We start from the raw sequence: 24,158 nt of genomic DNA, 5'->3' as shown, positions 1-24,158 counted from the left end.
AGTTCTTCTTTGATTGACTTAATGTGTAGTACCTTACCCCATTTACAAGATTTTGGCACGGAAGACATCGGTATCTCCGATCATATGTTGATTTATGCAAACTTTGATTTTAATGGCGATATCTCGATTCCTAAGCGCTTTAAATATAGACCTTTAAATAAAATAAATTTTATTAATTTTTAAAGAAATCTTGAACTTATAAATTGGAATCATATCTATGCGACAGATAATATAGACGATAAAGTAAACTTCATTACAAAATCTATTCATGACATTTTTAATATTTATGCGCCCCTGAGGGTCAATCAAATAGGTCAATCAAATAACAAAAACTATAGTTTTTGGATGACTGACATTGTCAAACTAATGAATAAACTTCGAAACCAGGCACTAAATCGATATAGACGTACTAAACAAGCTGAGCATTGAAATTATTATAACCAATTAAGAAATCTAACTACTAACTTAGATATAACTAAGTTTTTTTTTCTAATTTTTTGAAAAAGTTTTAAAATACTAATGCTAAAGAACAATGGAATGAGTTAAAAAAATTAAATATGCTAAGTTTCAAAACTAATCAAATACCTGATAACTTAAAAAAACCAAACGAACTTAATGATTATTTCACTCAACTCTCTAAGAATGCGTCTATACCAAAACAAGAAACAATTCAGTTTTATCTTAACAATAAACTAACTTATGATCAACTTTCGTTTAACAATGTTATATAAGAGCAGATTTCTAATATAATACTAAAAATTAAATCAAAAGCTTTTGGAATGGATGATCCGAATATAACATTAATTTTATTTTGCTGTGCTTTTATTATTCCATTCGTGACCCATATCATGAACTGCTGATTGAGCAAATCATATTTTCCCAAGACTTGGAAGCTTTCAAATGTGCTTTCTTTACCCAAGGTAGCTAATCCGACTGAATTTAGCCATTTTCGATCCATTTCAATTTTGCCTGTTCTCTCAAAAGTATTAGAAAAAATAATGGAATATCAAAAAAAGTTATGTTTAAACAAAATAAAATTCTTCCAGAGAAACAATCTGGTTTTAGATTGGGATTTAGCTGCAATACTCTTTGTGACATAATAGATGATATAGTCAGTGCTCATGATCAAAACCAAGCAACTCCCTTAGTTCTATTAGATTATACTAAAGCGTTCGATATGATAAATCACATGTTGCTACTCGCGATTTTAAAATATGTTGGTTTTGAGGAAACCGCTTATAATCTTGTTTCCTCATATTTCACTGATAGGTTTCAAAGGGTAGAAGATATATTTTCTGATTTAGAGCGGGTAACGGTAGGCGTTCCTCAGAGTTTAATATTGGGACCTTTGTTTTATAGTTCAATTTTTGTTTGTTAACAGTTGTTATTTTTAGCTCAAATATCGTAAAATCCCTGCAATACTATCAGTATCACCTATACGCTGATGACACGCAAATATACAAGTCTTTTCCGATTAGTAACTCTATTAATGCAAATGCTGATATCAATTATGATTTAAACAAATTATTAACTATGTCAAATGATCATTAACTTAAAATAAATGCTAGCAAATGCGTGGCTATATTATTTTATCCTGCAAATTATCGCACAATTCTCATAAATAGACTGAGCATTAAGTCAGGAGATGATTATAGGTATATCTTTTAAGAATTCTGCGAGGAACCTAAGGCTCATCTTAGATAACTGACTTAAATTTAAGGAACATGTGAGTATCTGCTTAGAAAAAGCATTTTCAAAACTAAAATTAATTTATGCACACCGTCATTCACTGACTTTTCAGACTAAAGCCTTATTATGTGAATCTCTAATACTATTAAATTTTAATTTTGCAGATTTGGTCTATGAACCTTTTTTTGGATGTATTAAAAAAATGCAAACATATTGCTTACGTCTTATATATGGATTAAGGCGAAGACAACCTGCCCCCTATAAGCTAAAATAATTGGAGTGGCTCAGCATGGTTAAAAGACGCCTTTTGCATTTTTTGTGTCTATTTTGTAAAATAATAAAATTTAAAAGTCCGCCCTACTTGTATAATATGATTAGATTTCGGACGGATGTTCATAATCTACGACCATATATATTTTAGCAGTGCCAAATCATAAAAAAAACTTTTTAAGAAGTCCTATTCATATTTGATCGCATCAACCATAAACAAACTTAAAATACATAATTTTACTGGATCTGCATGGTGTTTTAAATACTATATGAAACAAAACCTTCTCTCTGGTCCCTGAGAAGTAGTTTAGATTTATGATTATTATTTTCTTTATAATTTTAGTCCTTACTAAATGTATTAATTTATATTAATAGTATCTAGTGTTTAAAATTTTATACGGAAGTTAGCTCCTTCCGTAAAGTAGTATAAAATATTCTATAGCCTTTTCTTGTACCAATATTTGATCAGCAGTGCCAATGTATATACCATTATTTATAGAATCTTGTCAATTCAAAGCTCAACAGCCCTTTCTTTGTATAAAGAACGGAAGCTGAAATTGCCTTTTATTGCATGGACTTTTGTTTTTTTTTTGTATACAGTGTATTATTATTATTATTATTATTATTATTATTCAATATTTGAAATTCACGGAATTGACTCTAGGGCCATTTGAAAATAGAGCAAAGCAAACCAAATACAGCTGGCCAAATTACACAAGAAATTATTCTAAATGCTATTGACAAATGTTTTTTCAATCTTCCGTATTATCAGGCAGTACAAGGAAAGTATTTTGAACATTTAAATAAATGGTTTTGCTTTGTACCAAAGTTTCTATTCCAATACCTTCATTAAAAAGGGCAGTATTTGCTTGACAATTTCAAACTAGGAATTTGTTTTTTTCTAATTTAGGCTTCAATTAAATCTAAAGTTATTGTTAAACGATAGCTTATGAAAAACTAAGATAGGAAAGGGCAACCCGTATTTCTTCAAGTTAAATCATTTAGATTTTGGAGCCTGGGTAAGTTTCTAAAAATTTTGATTTTCAATTGTTAATATTTCGAGAACAGTTCATGATTAGTATAGGGTGTTATACATGAAATGTATCATGAAATGAATCCAAAAATGGAGTATTCTATTTAAAATAATAAAGTTGATAGCTGACCAGTCTTCTTGATGAGTTTGAGCGTTTTTCAACCAGGTCATTTATCTGTAAAGGGTATTTTTCCAGACTTCTTGGACATACTGAATATGACCTAATATACAATATAAATTATGTATAACTTTATGATGCTGTAGATTTAAAGAACGCTTGCCTTTACGTTACTAATCTTATATCTTGAAGATAAAATGAATTATTTCTTTAACTTAAACCAGGAGTCAGCAATATGATTTTTTGATATTTATTACAATTAATATTTTTAGTTATTTGCTCGTGAATATTTATTTTCGTTAACCTATATGGTTTTCAGACTTTGCTTTGTTTTTGATTCCGACAAGTTATTTGTCATTTGGACTTTTGAGTTTCCCGATTTTTTTTTGTTTAATTTTTAAAGAAAAACGACTTGGATATCTGTATTTTTATGGTTTAGGTGGGTCGTTTTGAAATAAAGGAGGTTTAGGCATCATGCTAAGGCATGCACTTTGTTTGAATATCCTGTGGGATTATGTCATCAACGACACTTGATGGAAACAAATGGAATTTGCTGGTGGCAGCATTATGACGTAATCCCATAGAATACTCTAACAAAGTGTAGGTGATTAAGCTCACTTGCAGTGTGGAATTAAAATATTTATGTTCCCAAAGTTAGGTCAGTTAATTAGCCTGCTTCTGAATTTGCAAGCGTTGTTTGTATGTGTTTGATAGGTTTGGGGTCAGTGGATTTCGCAGCTTCTGGCTTGATAAAGATTTTCAGGGCTTATCTTAGAAGCCATGGGTTTTCGGGAGTTGAGCCCATGGAGACTTTAAATCAGGTGACCAAAATATACAACATATTACAATATAAAAAATGTTGACGGTTTCAATTAACATATTGTTTTTTGATTAGGCTTGTTATTTGTAGCATCATCTAATGTTCTATATCTTCAGTAATTATGGAATTATGAAATTCCATAAAAAATCCAGGGAAATTTATATCTTATTATTTAGGGTGTTAAAGTTAAAATTATAATCAGGTTAATTTCCACTTTTATCTTTTTTTTCTATATACATTTTTAAATAATATCGTTTAAAGTCTATTTTCATGCTTAATACTGAATCCTAATTTTTTAAATATTACTATGTTTATGGAATTATATAAATATTATTATCTGATAATGATTACTAAAGTAAAGTATTTTAGTCTAATATGTTGAGTCTAAAAGCCATTTTACTTTAATTTTCTAATAACGCTATCCCTTTATGAACCTTTTTTATAGACTTTTTGTATTGTTTTAAAAATTTCTTTTATAACACCCTGCATAAGTACATATACCAGTTTTTCAAGCAGTGGTATTTAAAAATTTGTATTATTACATTAAAAAAAACTTTATTATTACATTAAATTTCTCACTTTTTCAGATAACAACTAGGCAAAAAGATATGTCTATACCATATGTGTCGGTAAAAAAGACAAACGTATCCGGTATATTTATATTCTTATAGAATATTGTTATTTAAACTTTATAATGCTGACTATTTATATATGACTCTTGGATTTTTGTTTTTTATTTATAGTTGTTTTTTTTTTAAAGTTAATTTTCTAGTTTTTAGGACTCCTAATTGTCCCTAAAAATTTGAAATTTGGCACACATCATTAGCAACCTAAATTCTACTTTTTGCTCCCTAGCTCATTTTGCAAAACTTTAAAATGGTGGCGGGACGCCATTTTGAAATATAAAAATAAATAGAAAGGAGGGTCATGCGATACATCATTTGAAAGCTCCAACTGAATGCTTTATGGTTCTAGAATATTAAGTCATTACTTCTGCCCATGGCATTTTTATTTTCATTTAAAATAAATAAACTTTAGGTAACACAGAAATGTAACTATTTCACTTTAAAAGATGTTGAAAATGTACACCATTAGCTTCAAGATAGTAAAATAATCTATTGGAGAACTCTTCACGAACATTTTGGAAAGTGGCTGGGTGACGTAGACTTTTTATTTCAAGTAGCCATATAAAAAAAGTCCAGAGGTGTAAGATCGGGCGACCTGGCTGGCCACTAGGTAGGCCCTCGACTACCAATCCACCGATTAGGGTAAGTATTAAAGCTGTTTCCAACTCAAATTCATGAGGATTGTCTTCAATAATCTCAAAGATCAGTGGTTCTACTGGATTTTTCAAAATGTTTAACATTAAACATTCTTTTCGTCTCATGTACATTAAGATTCCCACTGTAAATGAAAAAAATTCAATTTTTTCAGTAAGGGGACCTGAACGAAATAGCAAAAATATTCTCTTCTATCAGTATTATTCGCTTTTAAAGGTATTGGTAAACCAAATAGGTTTTGTGTAGACAGTAACTTTTATGATAATAATGTGACATTCACATTGACAAAATATACAAACTATATAAACAAATTACATTAGAACAGGTGTAATTAAGATGTTAAGATGCGAAAAATAAGATTTTGAAAGACTGCCATTTTGCTATGGGTAGAAATAATATCTTAATATTTTAGGACCATAAAGCATTCAGTGGGAGCTCTCAAATGATGTATTGCATGGCCCCTCTTTCTATTTAATTTTATTTTTCAAGTTCTGCAAATTTGAAATTTTTATAGAAGCGCATTCAAAAGATAAGAGGGAGGGGGGTAATTAAGTATATTGTATTAAAATAACTGATATCTTGTATTTTTATTTTCCAGATGCTTAATATATTTTTGTGTAGATAAAATCATACAGTTGTGTTTTATCACTTGTAATTTAAATAGACATTATTACTGAAGAAATATTATTTTTTGCATATAACATACGTGTATCAACATTATCCGAGGACATAGACAGGTAAGTTAAAATTGTCTTCATAACAAGTGACACCAACCCACCAAAGGTGTTAGGTTAAGCTTAATTTAATGGTAAGCTACTTGGGTTAAACTAACTTAATCAAAGGTAATCAGACCTAGGATATCCCACGGCTCTGTGGTGTGGAGCAGCAAAGCAACACAACAACTGACCAAAACAAAATTAACAACCTTAAAAGGCCTGCTTGCTAATTATGGGGGCGATCAGATCTACTCCGACAGCCGCCTTGGAAGTACTACTTCTGGCGGCTCTAAAAGCGCTAGAATCCCCTATCTGCACATGTAGAGCAATATGGAGCAAAAACGGGCTCATACTGCTTGGGGAAGGGAACAAAATTACCCTAACATGGATGCCGGGACATGCTGGGCTTACGTGAAGAAACGAGGCGGCTGGCAAGCTAGCCAAAAAAAGACCAAAATCCAACCTGACAAGTCCAGAATCAACATTAGGCATTGCCTACAATACAGCAAAAAAGAATCTCAAACCTGGTGCACAATAAAGCAAAACGCTACTGAGAGGGATTACCAGGACAGAAGCATGCAAAGGCTTTCATACCGGATGTAAGGTAAAGGAAGATACCATAAGGGAACTCAACTCAATTCAGGAAAGCACCTAAAAGCCCTAATGGGAATGTATACCGTCCCCTGCAGACTGCGTCACCACATGAATAGGACCGAATCAATTTTATTCATGTCCGGCACTAGAGAGAATCAGACAGGCAATGCCTTACCTAAGACGGAAGACATTAAGAATGCTTCTCTCTCCTAGTAAAATTATCGAACTCATAAAGAGGGCGGACTTTGGGGATTGGGGAAGTATAAACACCTAGGAATGAGCCACAATAGACCTAGGGTCGCAGTGGAGGGACACAAGGGTCCCACTCACAACATACTTAACCTAACATAAACTAACTTTTTAATTAATAGTTTAGCTCTATCATAGTAAAAAATATATAATTAACTTTAACACCACTATTATGCGACCAAATGATATTTTGTATAATATATTTGAAATCAATAAAATAATATATTTTTATTTCTTAGAGTCGAAGATGTATAGGACATTCAATTTAAAAATATTTTTTTCAGATCAGGATTATAAAGAACTGACCACTTTTGATCACATAGAGCAGCAGCCAACAACAAAATATGCGGGTGGATTGAAAGTTAAAAACTGCACTCAGTAATACCATAGAATCCTAGATGGATAATAAGGCAAAATAAGATAAGATTAATTTTTTTTTGAATGGTGCTAAAATTAATACCTCAAAATATGCTTTCTATTTCTAGATATTGGATTCCAAAAGGACTTTTTGACAGCTGCAATGTCAAAACTTATTCAAAATGCGATACCAAACCTGAGAGAAAAGCAATTTCATCAGTTTCAATGCATGAGCCATTTTAAATCCTATACAAACCTTGCTGTCTAAAATTTTCAAAGGCAAATAGAAAAATTCCTAAAAATTTTCCTTTTAACATAGTAACTTTTTTATTTATGTCTCTTTCATTACTAATTTGTTGGTAGTTATTTAATTTATAAAATTTACTAGGAACACTACTAGTGAATTGAGTAGGGGGTAATTCCTTGGTGCTTTTATAAAAAATGTATTGCCCTTATGCATTGTCTATAATCTTTTGTGACACCCTGTATAAATTCTATTTTGCAAACTTTGCTCTTCACACAATAAAGTTTCTCATTAAATTAAGTTGTAAGTTTATATATTATGGAATTTGGAAGAGTTTTATATGTTATTTGATATTTTAACAAGCAAACAACTGTTAAAATTGTGATTTTTTTTTCTATAATCTCTTATATTTAAAGTCACTCAAGATGTATTTTTTGCTACTTTGTTGATAAATAAAGTTGGAGGAAATCAAGAGTACAGTTCTCTCTGGATAAATAAATAAATAAAACTATAATATTTACTAAAGAACATTATTGGTGAATTGAGTATGCAGTAATTTCTTGGTGATTTTATTAAATTTGTATTGACTTTTATACAATTACCTATATCCTTGTCTAACACCCTCAATAAACCATAATTTACAAAGTTTGTTCTTTATACAACAAAGTTCCTAATTAAAGTAAGATATAAGTTTATAAATTATGGAATTTGGAAGAATTTTTATATTTTATTAAATGTTTTAACAAGCGAGTTAATTTTTTGCTATAATCTCTTCTTATAATATAGTAATACATTTTGTGAATATTTCTTGTTTAATTTCTAAGGCCCATGTATGGGTATTTCAGAAGTTATAGTCCGCAAATAGATGCAAATAGAAAAAATGGCAAAAGATACCCGATTTAACACTTTCTCGATCTGCCCAAGAAGTAGTTCCGAAAGAACCACATATTCTCCACTAATTTTAAGCTCACGGTATAGTAGAGCCAAATTCAAATTTGGCACCATAATTAAATTTTAAATTACCCGCTATTCGACACAACCCAATTTCATTTCCCCTTAATATTACTCCTCACATTCAGAGGGCGCAACAGTCGATCGGCGTTCAGTGTTCTATTGGCTCTTATGGGAGTGGAAACGATGGGAAAACTCAGTAGGAGGGAAAAGGGAAATTCAAATCGTTCCCTTCACAGGCGAGTTGGGTGTCATATTTATAGGCTAGAATATTATAAAGGAGGACATATGTATTTGTGCAGTTGGATTGGTTGAATTCCAAAATTAAGATTTTTTCCTTCATTTTTTTTTTTTAAATATTAATAAAAATGTGCAATTAAGTATATTGTTATAATCTGGCAAATTTCTCGCTTATTCAAACCAGTAAACAACGCAAAAATAATGTATTTTATGAAACTTTTCCTTAAAAGTTAATTTATTCGCAACCTTTGGGAATTAAAGCCTTTTTTAATTTATTTTATTTATCATTTGATTTTTTAACAAATTTTTACAAAAAAGCCTTATTTTGTAGATGTTTGTATACATCACCATACATCGATTAAGTAATTCATCGTTAATATGTGGATAAATAATTATTAAAATTCCTGGAGAATTATAGGAGATAAGGACATTATATCGATTGAATAACAGCGGGTGCGGGCTATAAAAAGCTGATTGTAAACGACATAATATGTTGCGTTCTCGATTTTGGTTGCTGGATATCGATCGGACGCTAACTTCACTTGCAAAAATATTTAGAAAAAAAACACAAGTGGCAAAATTGGATACTGTGCGGTAAACATATGAGGTATTCTACGTTGCCAAACTGCTTTTTTCATCTTTTTTGGTAAGAATCCTTTTTTATTCCTAAAAATATGTTGATTAGTCTGAAAGTATGCAGGCTGTCCCAGGAAATATGGGAAAACTCTCGGATTCAAGTAGAAAATTTAAAAAAATATGGAACATTCGTATAAAAAAATTCCTATAGGCCCTTCCTCTGAAGATACAGCCCATTAAAGACGCCGCTGGAAATCGTTTTTTCTTGAATAACCCAAGTACTTAATATAATTTAATACAAATTTTACTTGATCGACACTACTAAGGACCTCTTAAAGCGGAGTCCTTAAAACACATTTACCTTGTTTATTTTACCAGGATGGACTAAGTTGTACATTATAATGCTTAAATTTTTAGCACCAAAAGTACATATTTTTAAAAATGCAGTGTGGTTCTTGTTCTAAAAATGCAGCAGACGCGCATCTTAACAAAATTGTTTAAAAAAACATAAACCTATGTTTTTCTTGAAAAGAAAAAATAATTTGAAAAAAGAATGAAATAAATAAAAAAGCAATTAATTCAAAACAATTAAATAAAAACTTCATAAGTAGGTTATTCGCAGAAATGAAATTATTTATTTCGGCAGATCGCAAGTGGCAAATGCTCTATTAAATCCAGAAGATTGTATTGAAGGCATTTTTTGGCAACTCCAAATAAAGTTCTCCATTCAATCGTGGCGGTGGTACGAATAACCCAATAAAAAAATTGCCAATGATTCCTGCCCAGATATTACTTGATTGGAACTGATGATGATAAGAAACAACAGCGGAATTAGGATTTTCATCAGCCCCACATGCGAGTTATTTGAATACACATTTTTTTGTAAACATTTTAGGAATAATGCTAATGTTTTTGGATTAGTTCTCTGCTGATCTAATAGCTGGAACTGTATTCTGCAAGGAAAATTTTTCAGGAGTCAGTTCATGCACGTTTTTTTGTAGATGATATAGCTGTTCTTAACAGCTTTAATAACAACTACTACTATACTATAACTATTATAACAGCTGTTCTTGAAGTACTTTATGTATTATTGTTTTTGGTGTGTTAAGCTGAGCGGTTAATTTTCGAGTACTCAATAAAGAAGTATCAGCTACAGTATGTCTTTTGTTTTGGAATAGTGCGATTAGGAAATATTTCTTCATACAAAATTTTTGCTTCTAATACATTGCCAGCCTCAAGACCATACATGCATGTCTGCATGCTCAATAAATAAAGGATCAATGTATTAACAACGTGGAAGATGGCAATTGTTGAAAGATGGGTATTTGTTTACTGAGTATACTATAGAAAGGTTTGCAACAAAAAAACAAAACAAAAAATGCCGATAAAAAGATGCAAAAATATGTTCGTTTAGTAGTATTGATAACGTAATATTTTTATAAAATTATACCAGGGAGGGCCAATTTTTTTTATGGGAATTAATTATATATCACATAATTTTTTTATTTTCTACCTGAATCCACGAACGAATGGATTTAGAACCATGAAAAAGAAACAATTAAATTAAGATCTTTTAAAAACAGTGCTTTAAATCATAATTATTAAAGAGTAACTTTTTTTTCCAAAAATAGGGAATCTAACAGCTAACTTCTTATAAAAAAATATCTTATCACCTCGCAGATTTGAGGCAAAAAAGGACAAACTCCTCCGTTCACGCCACTGGCAATTTTTTTTTAAATTGGCTTAATCAGTAATTGATAATTCACTGCAGTAACCTGCATGCGAAATTTAATTAAAATTGAGCTATTAGTTTAAAAGTTATTAAACATTTCTGAGAAAAATTTTATAATGAAACTCGTTTAATGACGTAATCAATGACGTAACTGGACCACCCTATATCTATCTATATATATACATATAGGGTATATGGGTATATATGGGTATAGTCTATTTAAAATGAATTCGAACAGCAAAAAAACTAAATCACAATGAATAAGCGGCAACTTCTTTATAAAGCATAGACGTGCAAAAAATAGAGAGGTATTATTTCTTAAAACATTTTAAAAATCCATTAATTGGTTATATTTATTAAAATTTTAAAATCACTCTATATATGTATACATATATATATATATATATATATATATATATATATATATATATCTATATATACATATATATTAAATTTTTAATTAGTTAATATTGGGTTTAGGGTTTTGCTAGGTAGAAATTAAGTATACAGGGTGACTCAAAAAAAGATATGACTTCATCAATATGTTTTTTTAAATGGAAACCACCATTTTTTAATCCAGAATCAGAAAGAACGAATTTTTTACAAAGAATATGGTAAAAAAATAAATAGTCGTTACATAAGCAATTTTTAACAAAAAATTATGATAAAATGTAAAATTAAAAAAATACCTAACTAAATTGAATGTTCGAATTGAGCACCGTTAACAACCTGACAATAACCAAGGCAATTTAAAAATTCTTTTTGATCGTTGTCAATGACATCTGGACTAATATTTCTAATTCCCTGGCGTATTTGTTCTTTTAAACCTTATTCTTCTTCCTCAAATACAATGAATGGACTCGCGTCGTATCAGAGAAAAACAAACCACCGAGAAGGGACAAAGCCGGGACCGATTTTTCTTGCGCATGGGCGAGCTTATTTGGTATACCTGTCTTATTGCCGGTCCCCTGCCAGCCGTCGGTTAGTCTGGTAATATTCGACGCCTAGTTGAGTCTAGTCAAGTGTTGCCTAAATTTTTCTCTGTCTTTATTTTTTGTGTGTGTTGTCATTGTGCTCTTTATTTTATTAAAAACTTTTATAATATGCCTTATACCTGTGCTTTTCGTGGATGTCATTCAAAGACAGGAGGTGGAAAACTATAGGTGGAACACCCTTGTGCACATTTTCCAAAAACCTTTATCTTAAAATTATTTATGAGGTTGAAAATATTTTACACCATTAAATATAATAATAGGGTCTTAAAAACAAATAAAGATAAAAATGTTCGAAAACTAAAAATTTTGCGGAATGTATAAATGTACCTAGGTTTAATTTAATTATTGCCAATGTATTTTTGTGTTTCATTATACAATGGGCCAATATTATTTTCTCAAAAAATAAAAGTTTGTTTAGAAGATTTTTTATTTTCCATTATTTATCCTAAATGGTAATTTTTATAGTTGGCACTATACCGGATGACACAGGAAAAAGGGAACACGCAATAACTTTTTTATTTTTCAAGATAAACAAATGAAATTTGGTATGTCAATAGAATGGTTATAAAAGCATATTTTGACGTATTCAATTGTTTTTGATCACTTCCGGTTGAACCGGAAATGACACGAACTTTCTTATTATAAATGGGACACCCAGTTTATTTTTTCATACATTTGTTTATCTTGAAAAATAAAAAAGTTGTTGCATGTTCCCTTTTTCCTGTGTCACCCGGTATAGTTTAGGTATACTTATAACTTAACTATACCAACAGTAAAATAATGTAATAGTTTTGATTTCAAATTCCCAATAAAATTTTTAATCTATTAATTGTCGTATTTCTCTCCGTGTACGGAACTATTAAATTGCCAAAACGATTTTTCTCCGTTACTTAATATGTAGCGCCAGTCATTTAAGCCCGCTCAAGGGCACCAAAATTGGCCCCCAGAAAATCAGCGGTAAATGCGGGTTTTGTCGCTTCTCGGTGGTTTGTTTTTCTCTGGTCGTATTTCGACGGCCGCCCAATATTGTTGTTTATGGACCTACAGTTCAACGTGGGTTCCGAACCACAATGTTTTGTTTTTATAAGAGAAACACAAACAACCATGCCCATGCCGGTTCGAACCCGAGACCACACGATTGCATCGTGAGGGCTTTGCCTACGGTGCTACCTTTAAATCTTTATACCCGCTGGTTTAGTGACATATCCTTTACTTTTTAAGTATTTCTGTAAAAAGTAATTGAGCGGAGTTAAATCTGGAGATCTATAAAGCCTGGATAGGCACAACGCGATGTGGGCAAAAGAAGTGATTTACCCGTTAAAAAATGAGTTATGTGATGCAACCAGGCGAATAACCGGACAATTGTATCGCAAAAAAAAGCATTTATAAGTTAATATTAGTTCCCATAATTAGTATTACTTTTCTAGTTGTATACGTAATATTATTAATTTGTCATGCTTAGTTCATTTTTCTATTATAAAAAAACACAAAGAACCCAAACTATAAATGGTTTTTGTGAACCATAAATTGTTTATACTTTTTTCTAAGTTAATTGAATATGGGTATATTAAAACTAAACTAAAACTACTTACAAGTGGTCTTACAAAAGATGTAACCAACAAAGCGAAAAATCAAATAGAGCATGGCTGAACAAAGCTTAACAACTATTAAAAAAATGTAAAAAACTGTAATGATAGACGCGTCAAAATTCCAAAAACCTCCATAATATTTTTATTTAATAATTTACAATATTTACCTATAATTTGCCCAAAACCTAGATACTTGAGCAATTTAAGACCAAACGATTTTTTAATTTTTTTTTTCTATAGAACATTTTAAAATAAAATTTGAATGAATATTTCATAGTTAAAAATTAAAAAAGGTTTTCACTAAATGAGATCATTTTCAAAGGATTGCAATGCCAAAACTCTCCAACATGTAAATTTTTGATAAGGATATTTGGCAGGGTTGCCATCCTTGACAAAACCTCTGTAAAGTATAAGTAAACATCGGCAGTTTTTAATAAAGCCTAATAATGATAAATTCCCTTAGAATTTCTTGTGATTTTCCTATATTGTTCGGATTACTAATATAAACATATTGACATAATGACTCTATTTTAACATGCATTAAGCAACATTGGGTTGAATACGTGACAAACCTTAAATATGTACATTTTGCATACAATATGTGGGATCGTTACTTTTTTTAATTTAAAAAATATATATAACAATTAAAGATAAAAGATTAGTGAGTATTAAAAATCGAGTATTTATTTCTATATTTTTAAAATTAGTCATACCAACTTTAAATAACAGAAAATTCACGTAAAAGAAATTGTAAGTAAGAACCAAAATTTATCTTTCCCTTTGTAGTATGACGACACTGTCAGATAATAAAAAAATTTTCTAATAAAAAATAAAATAAAAAATTCACATATTCACTATTCGCATGGTAATGTTTTGAACATGATGCCAGTTTTTCTTTTTTTGCTGTTAAAAAATTATTCATCCAAATATTTTTTGTTGTAATATGATCGACTTACGATAAGCATCCTAAACATATGAAAAAATCTAAAAATAGTCACGTCGTTAATTGCTTAATTATCCAAAACAGATATATAGAAACCTACCTTGCTCTGATTGAAAAGCTTCTAGCAGGAAATTCTATTCTGATTGCAATCAACTAACTTTAATCACTAGACATTGTCAATATATCCGTCAATTTATAATTAAGTCGTAAAATAATGTTACAATGCGATCAAGTAAAAGTTTCACGTAGACGTATTCCGTGTAAAAAACAGATTTATTTTGGTATTTATAATAAAAAAATATATAATTTTAGTTTTAAAGCTTAGTATTTCTATTTGACTATAACAGTTGATAAAAATCTCAGAACATTCGCGTCACTTTTTATTCAGTCAACGTGTGGTTATTTTTTATACTTTACTTTCCTCCCAGACCGCTTCACACCCGTAGCCGGTAGTTAGCTTATGACCGGATAATGTCGGATTCGACCATCCCAGGTGGAGCGGACTACCATATCCACACAATGAATCTAAGTCTTACTCAGTACACATTTCGTAAGAAGGGTTAGAAAAGAAAAAGAAGCCACCACTGAAGTGATGACGCTAGAGGCTGGCACAGAAATTAATTTGAATAGTCTAAAAGCTTAGACCATGGTCCACCAGTATGTGGACACCACCAAGAACGAACGAACAAAAAAAATAAAATTTGCCCTTTAAAAGAATATTTAAAAAGGGTTAATATGGGGAGTACCTTTTTATTGCACCATAAAATTTGTAGATTTAACGTTAGGCGACAACAAATCAAAAGAAATTTTAGGTTTTTAACTATAGGTACGGGGTGTCCTATTTGCTATGTATGACTATTGCTATTTCCGAAACTATAGGAGATACGAGGGCGTTTGAATACGAAAAAAGTTGCCAATTTTGCAGCTTATTCTAACTTTTTTTAATACGGACCTGCATTTTTTATAACTTATTTTGAAAGCATTTTTTATTCCCTTTAAAATGACGTATCTCATTCAAATATTTTCCAACGTTTCAATGTATTAATAACCATCATCAGGAATTTTTCCTTAGTGCGGATCTGAGTTTTTTCATTGCTAAAAACTTAAATACTTTTAAATGTTTATTCGTTTTCTCGTGATTTAAAATTTAATTAACTAGAAGCTTAAGCTTATTAAGCTAGTAATTATTTATGTTAAACCCGATGAACCCTATTCTAAATATGTTAAAAAATTTAGTTTTAAATTATGATACTTGAGATTATCCGTTCAATTTAGTTGACTGTGGCAGTTGGTGTTGGCTTTAGTAGTTACAGTCCGCGTTGTCATGATTACCAAATATATAGATATATACATCTTAATAACGATAACATCGATTCTCTTTTAGACACCAAATATTTACATTTCTGCCATAAAAGTAATAAACTAGATTTACTAGACATTTTAGAGGTAAATAGAGCGATACAGAATAAGGGTATTACATGTCTCAATGATCAAATAAATCATTCATCGACACACTTTTTTTATTAATTGAATTTTATTGCTAATTTATAATGCCTTTTCATTCTTTCATATTAAAGACTTAAAACATTTATAATTTATTTATAAGTATCAGTTCCAGTACCGCCACCTGTAGCCAACATATTAAAATCTATTTTTGCAAATTAAAGGTACCATACTTTGAGTAAGGCGCACCCTATCGTTTGAAAGTTTATATTGTTCTTTTGTTCTCTGTTCTTATTTACAAAATAATAGTTGTATTATTTTTTATTATTGATATTGTCTTAATTATGTAGTCTAAAGTTTTTGTAAATCCATGTTTTGTCCCATTCTCATGTATCTTAATATAAGTTTTATGCCTTCAAAGTACAATTATTTGTTAATTAATTAAGCATTTTATCATTATTGTAGATGTCATTTTTATTAATTTTTAGTCGTTTTAACCGTGTCTGAGGCACTAGAACTATAAGATGTATTGACAGAACGTCTTAATTTGTGTAAGTAGTCTTAATACATTTTTTAATTTAACAACTTAAAAATTAGTTTTAATCTACACCTTATAAGTTTCCTTGGTTCTTTTATATTATCCCTGATGATGGACACGTTATATGTCCGAAATATGTTAAATTGGTTTAATATTTTTTTTAATAAATTTAGTTGAGGATGACCGAAATACTTTTAGTTACCTATTTCGAAATTGTTCCATCGGGCTTTAAAATGGACGGGCTTCATGACATTTTATTCAGTTTTAATTGTTTAGTCAGTTTTTACCTTGGAAACAATTAAACGACAATCAAGACGAGTTGACCCAGAAAAGTTAATTAAAACAGCGTTCGCAGTTTTGAACGCTCTTTATAGAATTAAAATGAACTATTTTTAAGACTGCTCAAATTTACGAAAAAATATTTCTTGGTGTTTCATTCTACCTTATGACTCTCCAAAATTGGGCCAATTCAAGTTTATCTTAATAAAATGTACGCCGTAATATGAACGAAACTAGATGTCCAACAAAAGAGAAATACAAATTCACTAAATTCACGCAGGCATATATATACCTATAGCAGACAAAACCACCAAAAGGGTCATCAACACTCTTCTACTATTCTTTCAACATTATAGCACCCTCCCCTAAGGATCCATGCAGATTATGGCCGTGAATTTGACAAAAACCTTATGAAAGACATTTTCGAACTTAAGATAAAATAAGAACCATAAAATAAAATTTATATTTTATATGTAATTGAAGCACCCAGTAAGTTTATAATCAGATGCAGTGTGACGGGCATAATGCGTTCTCTGTTAATTCTACATATTTTATTACTTGTGATATCGATGTGCATTATTACTATTTTTATATAATACATATTGTTGATGGATAAGTCGCTGTGGTGGATTTTGGGGTGTGTGGCGATGTGCGGGGGGATGCTAATGGGGATTCCTTCCTGATGGATGAACGCGACTGTTTGCGTTATGACGACACACGTAGCACCCTGGTTGATGATAATTTTATCGGGATAAATAATTTTGTTGCTGCTCATTTGAACGTAAGGTCCATAAATACAGGCCTTGATGAATTTAAAAATTATGTATTTCTTATGCATTTGATATTCTAGGCCTTTCGGAAACTTGGTTGTTTTCACATTGTGATAGTTTATTATATACCGGGCTATAATTTCATGAGAGAGGATAGAGTTGGCATTGGAGGGGGAGTTGGATTTTATATATAATAAAAATATCTAATTTTGTAATTAAAATTAGAAATTTTTAATAAAAATATCTAATTTTAATATCCACTTTAACAAAAATTAGTTAAAGAAAAAAATATTATGCCTTGGATAACTGATAACATAAAACTTTTAATGCGCTTAAGGGATAAGGCACACAAAAAATATTTAAAAAACAAAGCCTTGGCTAACTTAGAACTCTGCGTCAGATGACAAAATCTTTTTCTATCGTTCAAATGTCCTTCCCAATGTTAATATCAAACTGAATTTTACGCTTATATATAGACGAGAATTCCCTGTTATATATTCTGAATACTATATCCACTGGGGCAATTGGCGATGATGGTATATCAGTAAGGGATATTAAACTTTGCTTGCCATACAGCATACTGCATTCCACCCTTGTCAAATATAATAAATTTCTGTATTTTAGAAAGTTATTTTCCATTTTCATGGAAAAAAAAACAATGGTAAAACCGCTAGCTAAAAATACGAATCCTAAAGAAGTAAAGGATCTAAGACCGATCAGTATTCTTTCGGTTGTTTCTAAGCTTCTTGAAAAACATATTAATATGCAATTGTACGACTTCCTAAATACGTCAAATTTTATCCCACCGTGTCAATCAGGATTCCGATCTAGTTACAGCGCCTATACTTATTTAGTTCATCTTTTAAATTATGTTCGTCACAGAGAAGATGAGAAACTTATAAGTTGCCTGAGATTTCTCGTTTTCAGCAAAGCATTCGATACGATTAGCTAATATGCTATTAGCCAAACTTCATTACTAAGGACTTTCTGAAAATTCTATAAAAGTTTTCGGACAATACTTAATAGATAGATCCTTTTTTGTGGAAATTGTGAGAGACTTTCATAGCGTTCGATCTGAATTTGTACCAATTGCCACAGGTGTGCCTCAAGGCTTAATTTTGAGTTCTCTGTTATTTTCCATATATGTTGCAGATATGAGCAATTCTATTGAGAACTCGAAAATTCAACAATTTGCTGATGATTCTCAAATGTACACTTCATTTCCTTTAGATTATGTAAATGAAAATATTGACAAATTTAACAAAGACTTAAATAATTTTAAAAAATTCTCTGATGATCATAATTTAAAACTAAACTCCTCTAAATCCTGTACATTAAGCTTACATTTTGAACACCCTATATGATAAAGACTCTGAAATGATAAATATGCATAGCTTGAACTTTAAACTAAAGAAAAGGCACTCTTTTTCATTTTTTTTTAATTCATTTAAAAATGCAAAGTACATGTTTAAAAAAAAACAACCTGAAAAAGAATGTAAACGAAAATATTTTTGCATCTTTTTATCGGCATTTTTGTTTTTCTAAACGCACCATTCTTGCAAAGGTTTCTATATTACACAATAAACAAATAAAATACCTATCTTTCAAAACTTGTTATCTTTCACGTTGTTAATACATTTACCTTTATTTCGATAATAATTTATTGATTTTTGGATTTCTTCGTGAACTTGCTCGTATGAAGAAAGATTTTCTAATTGCACTATTCCAAATCAAGACATTTTAAGGAATTGACCAATGTCTATGGGAAACTGGTAGGCGATTCCACTTATTAACGTGATATTCTTGACTTTATTATAATTTTAGGAAGTTTTGGGAAAAAAGTACTAATGCTGGTCAGAGAAGAATAGTACGTATGGTAGAACTGGAGATTAATATTTTGGATGCTGTACCCTTTAACGATTACTTGGAAATTAGCCAGGAAAATATAATCAACAAAAAGTGCATGAACTAACTCCTGAAGATTTTCCTCGTAGAATACACTTTGCAAACCGCCTAATAGATCAGCAGCAAACTAATCAAAACTTGTCAACGACAGAATGTAAACAAATAAAAATAAAAAATTAAAATTGAAAACAATAGTAATAAATAGAGGGTTTTTGATATATAATCAAACCCTGGGGCGTGTGCCTGTTACCCCCTGATGCTGAACACCACTGTGTCCGAAACATGTAGGGAATTTTAAGCTAAGTAAATGTTTAATAAATAAGTGGAGGGAGAATGAAGGATTTTCATTTTACCTTAATCAAAACTTCATTAGCATTATTCTCTTTACCGATAAAGGGTTTACATAAAATGATATTGTGAATTTACATAACTTGCCTGTATGGGCTGATGAAAATCCTCATGCCGCTGTTGCTTCTCATTATTAACATCAGTTCAAATCAATTAATATCTGAGCACGAATCATTGGCAATTTTTGATTGGGCCATTCGCATTACCGCCACGATTGCATGAAGAACTTTATTTGGAGTTTCTTTAGAACAATCTTCTGGATTTAATAGAGCATTTGCCGCTTTCAACTCATTTCAGCGTTGCTGTAAGGAACTACCTGAATAACGTTTTTCCAAACCGTTGCATAGGTAGAGGAGGATACGTTGCTTGGCCTCCTCGGTCGCCCGAACTAACGCAATTGGCTTTTTACCTATAGGGTCACCTCAAAACCTTGATGTATTCAATTCCTGTCGATACTCGTAAGGAGCGTTTACAGAGAACAAGGTTTCATTGTGATGTGATAAGGAAGAATCCAGGGTTGTTGTGGCGAGTACAGCAGTTCACGATTCGCCGTACCCGCGAGTGTATCAGACGTCACGGGGTCCAAGTTCTTTATTTATTACATTCTTTTTTCAGATTGTTTTTTCGTTTCGGGAAAAATATAGGTTTACATTTTTTCAAAACAATTTCGTTAAGGTTCCTTTCTAAGAACCACACTGCATTTTTAAAAACATGTACTTTTTAAGATTAAACAACTTAAAATGGAACTTCTCTGTTGTTTGAATAACTGTCGCATCGCTGAAAAAAGGAACACATCCTGGTTCTTTTTAATTAAAATAAAACAGGGATAATTTTGTTTTCTCCAAAACGGTTCATTTTATCGATAATGAACGAGAGTAGTACCTTTTCTTTGGTTTAATGTTCAAGCTATCCATATTTATTATTTCAGGATCTTTATCATACAGGGTGATAAAAATGTAAGCATAATGTACAACCTAGTCGGCTTCTGGTAAAAATAAACAAGATAAATGTGGAATTGAAGAAGTAGTCCATACTTGCAGTGGAGTTAATATGTCAATGGGTAACTAAATTGCTTCGGTCACCCTTCACTAAATTTATTTACAAATTATTAATCCTACATGTTTCGGACATATGTCTACCATCAGGGATACAAATTGAGGGTTTTTGCCTCTGGCAAGGTCAAAAGGTTAAAACAACTAACAATGAATAAAAATGGCATATTAAGATGCATGAGAAAGGGACTAAAACTGGATCTACACAAACATTAAAATCACATGATTACAATAGTACGATAATTGTTGTAAGATAACAATCACATAAATGTAAACAAGAACTGAGAACAATAAGCTTTTTACCTTGCCAGAGGCACTATAGCTTTTATATGTATTGACGAAAACCCTCAATTTGTATCCCTGATGATGGACATGTTATATGTCCGAAACATGTAGGATTAATAATTTTTACATAAATTTAGTGGAGGATGACCAAAGCATTTTAGTTACCCATTCGAGATAAATGTGTTATAAGGACTCCATTTTAAGAGGTCCTTAGTAGTGTTGGTCACGTTAAATGTTTATTAAATTATCCTATGTACCTACTTCAAAAGTTATTCAAGAAAAACCGATTTCCAGCGCGTCTTTAAGTATTTTGATTTGAGGAAATTTTTTTATAGGAAAGTTCCTTGAAAGTCCATATTATTTTTTTTATTTCCTACCGGAATCCGAGAAATTTCCCCCACCCTGTATTTCAAGGTAATACAGTAAACATTAAAGAGTCTCAAATCGCAGATAAAGTAGCGAATAAGTTCAACTGACCTTTCAAAATTCTCAAAATCCTTAAAAACTCGACAATTAAGAAGTTTCCATGTTTTTTATTTTCGCCGAATATATATTTGTAAAAATTGCTTTCTAAAGTAAAGATGCCTCGATAACGTCACTTCTTTGAGTGGGAGAAAAAAGTTTGGGAAAAAAAAAGTTGGATGAACTGTTTTGATTGAGTTTGCCATTCGAATAAAAATAGTAGATTTCTTCTGGGTGGATAAGGTCTTACTGAAGAAGATATACTAATTGAACATAATAGAGACTAATAAATAATGCTATGATAAAATAAGCACGTTAAAGAATTCCGATAGCTAAACAAGGTGAAGTTTCCTCAATGTTACAAGACATGAGGACACAAGGAGTTATACAAGAATATCAGAGTCCTTGGACAGTTCCAGTTGTACTAGTAACAAAAAGGGACGAAGATTTGTAAGAAACTATAAATAGTAAACATAAAACTGTAAATAGTAGAATTTATATCCAGAAGATACCTACTGACAAATAATTTATGAGGAATTAATAATGTACAGGTGCTTTATTTATAGCCTTATTAAAAAAGTGTATTTTAAAACCAGATTTTTTTTTTCTATCATAGAACATTATAAGTTCAAGGTAAAGTTTAATTTAAAGTGGTAAAATTAATGACAAAAAAATAGTCATAAATTTATACTTAAAAGAAATACAATCCCTCATAAAAAGTAAAAGCCCATATAAAGGTTATATAAGCAAGTTTTCTACATGCCTTTGTCATTACATTACTTGGGGTATATACGGTATCTACTTTAAGCTAATTACATAGTTTGACTCATAAAATTTTGGTAAAATACTGATTTAAATACATATTTCAATGTATTTTTAACTTACCTTATGATTTTCAAGCCCTAAAATACGAACCACATTTTGTTTTCCAGGGACGATTACAGTTTTTTTCTATAAATATGGGACTGACGCAAAATGCCTATTTATTTTTAAGTATAGCAGACTTCGGCAAAAATTCGTTGAATGGAATTATGGCGCCTAAATGTTAGGTTAGAGATTTAGGCCGCTCTCAGTTCAAAGGTTTGTGCGTATGTCACCAGATGGGCACTAAGACCTTCATCTTAGATCGACGAAATTAATAAAAAAAACGCAGTATTTCTAACCCTCTTGGCTCTTCAATAAAAGTTGGTTTTAATTATTTTATTAATTACTAGTATCCTTAATCAAAATTATGCAAAGTTTCAATTAATCATGTTTCTTTGAATAAATAGATTTTAAAAAGTCAAATCTTATAATTTGAAGCGACGATTAAAAAAGTAGCACTCAATCAGACAAATAGTAATCAATATCTTGGATTACACTTTGTTCCATTTATTTAAGTATTAATTAATTAAATTTCTGTATATAACTGAAAAAGCAGCAGTAACTATAACTTCCGCTAGTTGAACACATATAATTAAAATGAATGATTAAGTAATAATGAAGTGTTCTAGAGTATTTTAAGAACAAAGAGGACAATTAAATGAAATTAAAGATCCAATTAATTTTGAATTATTTGAACAGCTTTTGGCTACATTACTTTATTAAATTATTTTAATAAGTCTTTTTCTACATTAAAATGGTTTTATACATAGCCATACAAACCTTAGTGAAAATATAATAATTTTGTAGACACTGACATAATTGTATATTATTTTTGTATAGCTTTATATCTTTTTATTCTCTTAGGTTTTCATGAAATCATTCCATTTTTCTAAGGTTGTACCATTTTGTACCACAAGTAGTTACCATTTTATCTATAAATTATAAAATTTTTGTTCTAAATAGTCTGTCCCACTACATAATTTAAGCGGAATCATTTTTATAGATTAGTATTTTGATAATTTTAATTGTAGAAAGCATTCATTCTAGTAAGTTTTTATGCATCATATTCGAAAAAGACTTTAAATACTTACTATGACTTTTAAAAGCACTATAAAGGAATATCTGGAGAAACAGGAATACTTTGCAGACCAAACTTTATTAACACAGATGGCAATAATGACGAACTAGTTTCTTTTCAATAAATCATCTATATGAATGTTAAGCTGTTAGATTTACTGAATAAATATGAAAAATACGTCACCTCGCTTTATAAATATGTTTCGAACTGAAATGAAGCAAATATTTAATCTACATCTAAAAATAGCCATAATCTGAATTTAGGTTATACATAAGCTGCGCGACAAGAAAACGAAGTCATGTTTTTTAGTAGCTTATTGTTTAGAAATTTCATTTTCTCGAAAAATAGATTTTTGTAAACTCTACTTATTTATTTTTTTAAGTAGTATAGTTGTGATTAAATTGGTTAAAGTATCTGGAAGCTAGTTAATAATGTTGGTAATTATTTTTTGATGATTAATACAGGATACTTAAAAACATCAACACATTATCAAACAGTCAAAAAATATATGAATAGGTAAATTATAGATTGTAAAATATTCATGTATATTCTATATTAAAAATATATATATATGAATGGTTCACTGGTGATTAGACTCTGCAATTTTAACAAATATAAAATTCATAGCAGATCATAAAAACAACACAAGTATTATGTATTGGGGAGAGAGGGACAATTGGGAACCCGAACTGATTTAAATATTTTCATGGTATAAAAATATACATGACTCCCTCATTT

At 30.4% G+C, this 24,158-nt stretch overlaps 1 protein-coding gene across 2 annotated transcripts in view; it reads right to left on the bottom strand.

Moving 5' to 3' along the window:
- Positions 1–23,629, bottom strand: part of LOC126750594 (beta-ureidopropionase) — a 155,922-nt gene extending 132,293 nt beyond the window's left edge. The window contains exon 1 of one of the 2 annotated variants that reach the window (XM_050460243.1): positions 23,434–23,629. The gene's annotated coding sequence lies outside the window, so the exon portion shown is untranslated. Of the gene's footprint in view, positions 1–14,496; positions 14,611–23,433 lie in introns of those variants that run through there. The other variant, XM_050460244.1, reaches the window with a different exon arrangement.
- Between the last annotated feature and the right edge of the window lie 529 nt (positions 23,630–24,158).

Source organism: Anthonomus grandis, chromosome 2, assembly GCF_022605725.1.
Source record: "Anthonomus grandis grandis chromosome 2, icAntGran1.3, whole genome shotgun sequence".
NCBI classification, from domain to species: domain Eukaryota; kingdom Metazoa; phylum Arthropoda; class Insecta; order Coleoptera; family Curculionidae; genus Anthonomus; species Anthonomus grandis.
Note: the sequence above shows the minus strand (reverse complement) of the source record. Positions and strands in the feature narration are given on the sequence as shown.